Here is a 7,950-nt window from a genome sequence, read left to right as displayed (position 1 = left end):
CAAACTTCTACTGATCCAGGAAAGGTCAGAACAACATCAAGCAAGCTCTGGCCTTGTCCTCTCTCCCTCCCCTGGCCAGGCTGGCTTAGGATCTACCAAATCATGCAAGGCCTGTACCAAATTTGGACAAATAGATCTGCACCTGCTTTGGACAGTGGCACCTCCTGCCCTTGGGCCAGAATGGAGGCTGGGGGTCAAAGTGTGGTGGGAGCAGGGAGATGGGGAAGGCCCTACTGTGGAGAAGGCACCAGGACTAGAGCCCCAGCCTCCTCTGTCTAGAAGCCTGACAGTAGCTGGGGAAAGCTTGGCCCCTGCCCTGTAGGCAGTGGGGAGTGCTGGAATCCGGGTGTGTTGGCAAGGGGCACAGTCAGCATTCCCCTTTAGAGGGACCGCTCTGTGAGCAGGGCTGGAGACCAAGCAGTTGGAGGGAGGGGGAGACTGGAAGCCAGAACACCCAGAGGAGGTCTGTAAGATGGGCAGAGCTGAGGAGCCCGTGCAAAGCCCTAAGTGTGACAGGTGACTAGCCCAAGGCTGAAGGGTATGTGCCTGGGGTGATGCTGGCCAGGGGCTATTCCTTTTTGGGGAGGGGTGGTGGCCAGTAACTGTCACAGCAAAATTTAGGAATTCAGAAGCTACAGGTCAGGGCAGAGGACAGGAGACCAAGGGAATGGGAAAAGGAGAGCAGCCAGGTCTCACTGGCAATGTCTGATAGCCATAGGGCAGCAGGAATAGAGGGGTCTGTGGAGGAGTGTGAGAATAAATTGGGGAGGGAGTCAAAGAGCAGAATGGGCAATGCCAAGGATCTGGGGTGGGACAGGAGGTGTCTGAGTGCCTCAGCAAGGTGTCCTTGCCAAAGAGTGAGCGTGGAGGCCTGGGGAAAAGGGAGAGGTGTGAGAACAGGGGCCTGAGCTGCCAAGACCTGAGGAGCAGCAGGAAGAAGTGGGCCTGGCCACAGGCAGATTGTGACAGCACAGACAGAGACACTGCAGGAACATCAGGTCAGTGCCAGGCTGTGGGGGACCATAATTCCCAAATGGACAGTTGGGAGCAGAATCAAGGATAGAAGTAGCTGTGGGGTCTGGGGGGTGGTGAGGGGCACCACTGAAGCCTGCTGGGGAAGGGAAGGAGGGAGGTGGGGCCGGAGTTTGGAGAAGCCAGACCCTTGGGGAAGTCTTTAGAGGCTAACAGGGACAGGAAAGAGTCTTCCCTAACGTTGAGGGGATGGTGATGTATGGTGCTGAAGAGGGTCAAGGGATGGGACCAATAGAGAAAGTGACAGGTCAAGGGGACCCCCTAGGGGAGAGGTTGAGCTCACAGGCTTGGAGTTGTGTAGGTCTGGGCTCCCATCCCATGTGCCACACTGACTTTGCTGTGTAACTGTAGGTAACAGCTTAAACTTTATGAGCCTCAGTTTCCTCATTCCCTCAACTTCTTTTACCAAGGACCCGCCAACATGGGCCACTTTCATACCAAAACCATGAAGGCGACCCGGGTCATCACTGAGAAGTACTACACATGCCTGGGCAACGACTCCCACACAAACGAGCATGTGTGCGAGGTGATTGCCATTATTCGCAGCAAGAAGCTCCGCAGCAAGATCGCGGGCTATGCGTGCCTCTGATGAAGCAGATTCAGAGAGGCCTGGTGGAGGTATCTCCATCAAGCTGCAGGAGCAGGAGAGAGAAAGGAGAGATGATTATGTTCCTGAGGTCTCAGCCCTAGATCAGGAGATCATTGAAGTAGATCCTGACACCAAGGAAGTGCTGAAGCTTTTGGTCTTTAGCAGTTTGCCCAACCTGCAGGTCCCTCAGCCTACCTACTGCTGGGATGAATTTCAAAACACCACATAGAGCCATTTGAATCTTTCTGCTATGCTGTAATAGTTTCAATAAACCTGGGACAACAAAATAAAATAAAATGGAGATGAGAACAGAAGCCGGTTATGTGAGTTTCCTAATATATGGGCTGCCATAACAAACTTGGTGGCTCAAAATGACGGAAATTTATTCTCTCACAGTTCTGGAGTCCAGAAGTCAGAAACGAAAGTGCTGGCAGGGCATCCTCCTTCCAATGCCTCTAGGGGAGGACACTTCCTTGCCTCTTCCAGCTTCTGGTAGCCCCAGGAGCTCCTTGGCTTTTGATAGCAGAACTCCAGTTTCTTTCTCTTTCTTCTCATGGCTGTCATCTCTATGTGTCTGTGCCCAAATTTCCCTCTTCTTTTAAGGATACCACTCACAGGATTAGGGCCCACCCTAATCTAGTATGATTACATTAACTTGATTATATCTGCAAAGTCCCTATTTCCAAATAAAATCACATTCACAGGTACTGGGATTTGAAAATATCTTTGTGGGGGCACAACCCTAGGGTATAAGGTTGCTGTAAGGATTAGATCACAGGCCTAGAACACAGTAAACTCTCAATAAATGGTAGCTTTAAGAAGAAGGGCAGGTGGGGGAGGATGAGGGAACTCAAGCTGGCAGGCTTTCCTGCATGTCCCCACACACTCACACGTGCACACATGTGTGCCCAGGCAGATACACATGCATGGGCAACAAAGCTTCACTCATGGAGTCACACCCAGGAGGGCCAGGAAAGGTAACTCAGGGACCTCAGCCTGCAGCCCACCTGCCCAGCAGAGCCAGCCTGATGGTAGTTCAAGAGTTTGCCAGCATAAGGGCTGCCAAAGTCAAAGCTTAGCTCATCAGAAAATTCCTTGGGAATCTTGAGCAAGGCCACAATTGATGTCATGTGCAAATTCACAGACAGCCCCCACACCCAAGGCTACTCAAACCCATAGGCTTGGCATGATGGAGAAGTGCTGCCACTTGGGAGAAGGGGTCAAGACACGGAATCAAGACATGGAATAGGCCTCAGGGACCACAGTGAAGATTACGGGCAGCCACTTCCCACCAGACAGAGGTGTAGTCAGAGGGGGGTTTGCCACTCCCCCACCCCCTCCCCATAACTCTTATGCATCTGGCAGTCAGACAAGCCCTTCTTCCCCCCAGCTGCCCACTGGGATAGGTAGAGGTGGGTTGCAAGTTGTAAGTAGCCAGGGCCAGTAGAGGGTGGGTTGGGGAGGACAGGCCTGGCTCCAATTCCAGCCCAACTCAGAGCCTTCTGGTTTCTGCCGCAGGACACCCTGTGAACTCATCAAGGCCACTGTGAGAACTGGGTGAGCCGAGTTCATCTGTACTGCTATGACCTCTGGTCAGATGCATTGGGAACACAGACTGCTCCAGGAATAGGACATAGGTCAGCCTGATAAGATTCATGGAGCCAGTGACAAAATCCACAGGGTCACTCCCCACTACCCCAGCCTGGACAACTCTGCTCCCTTCCTACCCTCCCAGGGCACCAGACCTGGCATGGGACCACATCCTTCTGAGTGAAAGTCCCAGCTGCTCAGGCCTGGCTCACCTGGCTGGCCTCAGAGGCCTTCAGCTTTAGCCCTGCTGAGGCCCCCTGGGCTGCTCTGGGCTCCACCAATTTAACAGCAACCCTAGCACACATCCCACATGCTAAGCCCTGCTCTCAGCACAGGGGATGAAGCTGTGAACAAGATGGCACAGCCCTGGCCTCCTGGAGTTTACAGAGGCTAAGGCGGTAACCCAAGGTTCAGGTGTGCAGAGGATGACTGGGAGCAGGCTGGGATGGGCAGAGGCAGCCAGAGCTGCCATGGTAGTCAGGGAGGGTCTCTTGGAAGAGCAGGGGTACAAGGATGGGGGTGGGGTGGAAATAGAGGGATGGTGAGGGAGGGGCTGCCCCACCAAGATCTGAGGAAGGAACATTATGGGCAGAAGGGACAGTAATAGCAAAGGCCCGAAGTGGAGATTTGCTGGGTGGGTCTAAGGAACAGAAAAATGAGTTGGGGGGTTGGGGGGATGTCCACAATGTAGGTGGGCCTTGCAGACTCCCATGAGGATTTGTCTTCTACTCTGAGTGAGAGGGAGCCACAGGAGGGCTTTGAGCAGAGGAGGAACTCCATGCACTTTTGGCTTTAAAAAGATCACTCTGAGATAAATAAGATCAGTGGTTTTCCAAGTGTGGTCCCCAACAGCAGCGCCTGAGAACTTGTAGAAATACAGATTCTCAGGCGCCCTGTTCAGTCAGGAGCCCTGGGGTGGGACACAGAGACCTGCGTCATAAGGAGCCCTCCAGGAACTCTGGTGCCACTCAAGCACCATTGCTCAAGCGCTTCTGGAGAAGTCTCACTCACCAGACCCCATCAGATGCTGTGAGAAGAGGGATTCTGCAGTCAGCGGTGTGTGGGAAATGAGACACACGCTATTGGAGCCCCCACCCACAACCCTGAATGCTCTCGACATACACAGCCTGTTAAAGGCTCTGCCAAACCCCACAAGAAAGAAACCGGTCATTTAGTGGAAAAGAGGGGAAAAAAAGAAAGAAATCAGTTCATTTTTGTTCAGCCCAGGTGAATTACATAATATGCTTTCCTAACCTTCTTGACCATGTAACACTTTTTTTCAGAGAACACTTTATAAACATTTGGCCACACTGAAAAATGCTACTTCAGGTGCATTTTGGTTTATTTTCTCTGGCTTCCCACACTGCCTGGCATGGAGTGACCACTCAAGAACTGCCCTTTGAAAAAGGCAAGAATTTCCCCATGGTGACCCTGACTAGACGTGGGTAATTTACAAACTGATCTCCCCCAAGCTCTACAGGAACCTGGCTACAGCCCCTCATGTATTGACTCCCTGGGCTGCCCTCGGAACTCAAGGGTCTGGGAGGATCCAAGAACAAGGAGGAGAGGAGGAGGGGTTGCCACCTTGGCCTGTACAGAAAAATGACCATCTCTGGTGGTCAGAGTGCAACCCTGCCAGAGTTCATGGCAGCTTCTCTAGAAGGCTTTCCTACCCCAAGAACTACCCTTTGGGCCCAGATAATGTGTTGCTTATAGAAGGCTTAGGTGGGTCCCAGGAGGTCAGTCCAGCCAGCCTCCTGCCTCGAAGCTGGGAGGTCACTCCTCTGGCTTTTGCGACAGCCAGGCATTGGACCTGCCTCACGGGCCCCTCTGACACCTCAGGGATAGCTGGGCTCTCCGTTGCTCCCAAGGAAACCTTGCTGGGGGCCCATTCATTAGCGAGAGACATCTGGCCATGAGGTTTGTACAAAATCTCAGGAGCTAGACGGCCCAGGAAATGCTAGAGGGGCCATTAGGGATTCCAGAAGAGAACTTGGAACCCCTAGGACCATGCCCCCATTAACAGGTAAAGAAATTGAGGCCCAGAAAGGAGAAGGGACTCTCATATCACACAGCTTTACTATTATGCCCTAGGGACCTCTCTGGATCCATACTTTGGTCGGTTTGGTAGTTTTCAAGGGTGTACTGGGCCATCGGCACAGTTCTGAGCAGGATGACCACAGAGGAAGCAGGCAGAAGGAGGGACAATGAGGGCTCTTGATAGCCCTGACTTGGTCAGGAATGTAGGTGGGGGAAGGGACCATGAGGCCACATCCCAGGGAACTAGGCAGCACTTGGGGGGCGGCACAGTGGAGGAGAGGGGTGAAGCAGCACAACACTATGACCCTGTACAGCTCAGCCCATGTGTGTGTGACACCATGTATATGATGTCCCAACCATGGAGCACTGTGGCCATACCTGAGTGTCTGTGACAGTGTCACATCCTGGGGTACACTGTGGCTATACTTGTGTGTCTACCTATAACAATGTGACTTTACAGCAACCTGTGGTTGTTGGTATATGTGTTGCTATTCCTGTGACCAGAGTGGCTGGGCATGTGGCTGTGTGTGTGGGAGGGGGGTGTTTGTGACTCTGGGCACCTGTGGTCCCGGGACTGTGTATGTATTTGAGAGATTTCCAATGTGTGCACCTATAAATGTGACCAGCAGCCTGCCCTGGCAGAAAGTTGGCCTTAAGAACTTCCAAACCTGAGTTGTCACTTCAGAGTGGCCAGAAGTTTTCTGTCTGCTAAGTCACAGGCAGGCTGTGGAAAAATTATTTTCTCTTCTCTTTTTTTTTTTTTGTCATGCACTATGATACTTTTTATTCTTTTTCATTTTTTTGTTTGTTTGTTTTTTAAAAGATGGCTGGTAAGGGGATCTTAACCCTTGACTTGGTGTTGTCAGCACCACACTCTCCCAAGTGAGCCTTATTCTATTTCACTTTATCAGGCTGATTTAACTCCCTAAATTAATTAATAACTTTAGAAATTAAATTAATTAATTTCTATGAAAAACCCTACTTTAGGCACTGTTTTATGAAACAGATAGTAATGGGAAATAAAACCAGTCAAGTGCTTTGGAAGGATAAAATTAAGCAGTAGCACAAATGATTAGGAAAAAGGAGACCAGGTGGAAGAATGCCACAATGATACAGGAGAGGGAGTGGGAATGGAGAGATCATTTCAAAAGTTTTTTAGAAAGACTCGGAATAGGCTGGCCAGTCAGCTGAGTTGGTCAGAGAGTGGTGCTGATAATACCAAGATCCAGGGTCCAATCCCTGTACTGGCCAGCTGCCAACTAACCAACCAACAAAATAAAACGGAAGACTTAGAATTGAAATATTTAGAATAAAAGAACACTCCAAACTGACTAACTGGGTATGTAGGGAAAGGGAAATTGCAGAACCGGAGATAACATTGTGGTGTCCAGCCCAGGAGGCTGAGCAGATTAATTGCCTTTAAAAGAAGGCAAAAGTGGAAGTTGTGGGGAGAGGCAAGTACATGTATATGTAAGATGATCAATTCTACTTTAGACAATGAGTGTTGGTGGGATTTGGAGGAAGCTGGTAGTAGGTAACCTGACCATAGTACAGAAGTTGGGATTAGAACCAAACAGAAATGTAGGGTTTAACCCCAGAGAGGGTAGTTCAAGGTATGACAGGGGTGAGATGACCCAGGAGGAATAAAAAGAGAAGGATGAAGGTGGTACACCTTTATGGTTAAGAAAAGAAAAAGGACCCCAGAGGGAGAGAAGTTCCACCAGGAGGTAAATTAAGCGCAGCAGATGCTACTGATAGAAAGATGAGAAAATAGCACAGGCTGTCAGTGTTCTTTCACACTGTATTTGGTAAATAAGAGTGAGAGGTACCTTGAGTAAGTGGTGGGAAAAGCCAAATTCAAAAGGATTAAGCAGTGAGTGATGGTTAGAAAGTGAAATAAGTTCAAATTCGTCCAGACCCTTCCCCAATCTTGTCTTGACCCAGAAACATTGTAGTCGCAGGGTTTTTTGTTTTTGTTTTTGTTTTTTTGCTACTCCGTGGCCCTCCAGATACTAATATGAGTGATTAATTCAAGTTCTTCTTAGGGAAGTGTCCTAGTCGCAGGCTAAAGTCTGCTTATTGGTGTCTTCCGAGCTGTCAGCGCCCAATGCCAGGGCTCAGCTTGTCCCCGCTCTCCGCTGCACCCCTAGCCTGGATGTGGGAAGCGAAGGCAGTGCGCATTTCCTGAGCAGCGAGGCTGCGCGTAATCAGGCGATGCCCGGCTGGGAACAGCACGTTCGCAGCTCTAGCCATCATCCCTCACGTCTGCAACCACCAAGCCCCTGAGACTGGTGGAACAGACCTTGCTGTTTACCACCTGGAGGAAGGTCCTTGTCAACTTCACCTTCTTCTCAAAAGGGCAGAATTGAAGCCAAACCGGCTCGACAGATCAGAGCCTGAGCCGAGCCAAGGCCACTGCCATGGTGACCTCCTGGAAAAACTATTTTTTAAATGTAGCTACCCAAAAGGGCTGGCCCATGGCTCACTTGGGAGAGTGTGGTGCTGGTAACATCAAGGCCACAGGTTCGGATCCCTATATAGGGGTGGCCAGTTAGCTCACTTGGGAGAGCGTGGTGCTGACAACATCAAGTCAAGGGTTAAGATCCCCTTACTGGTCATCTTTAGAAAAAAAAAATGTAGGGCCGAGCCCGTGGTGCACTCGGGAGAGTGCGGCGCTGGGAGCGCAGCAGCGCTCCCGC

General features: G+C 50.8%; 2 pseudogenes; one reads left to right on the top strand and one right to left on the bottom strand.

The window, feature by feature from the left end:
* Nucleotides 1-1,453: 1,453 nt before the first annotated feature.
* Nucleotides 1,454-1,860, top strand: LOC103590356 (annotated as a pseudogene).
* A 5,488-nt stretch (nucleotides 1,861-7,348) lies between these two features.
* Nucleotides 7,349-7,673, bottom strand: LOC103590355 (annotated as a pseudogene).
* Nucleotides 7,674-7,950: the final 277 nt, after the last annotated feature.

The sequence above is a fragment of the Galeopterus variegatus genome, unplaced genomic scaffold (assembly GCF_000696425.1).
Source record: "Galeopterus variegatus unplaced genomic scaffold, G_variegatus-3.0.2 Scaffold806, whole genome shotgun sequence".
NCBI lineage: Eukaryota > Metazoa > Chordata > Mammalia > Dermoptera > Cynocephalidae > Galeopterus > Galeopterus variegatus.
Note: the sequence above shows the minus strand (reverse complement) of the source record. Positions and strands in the feature narration are given on the sequence as shown.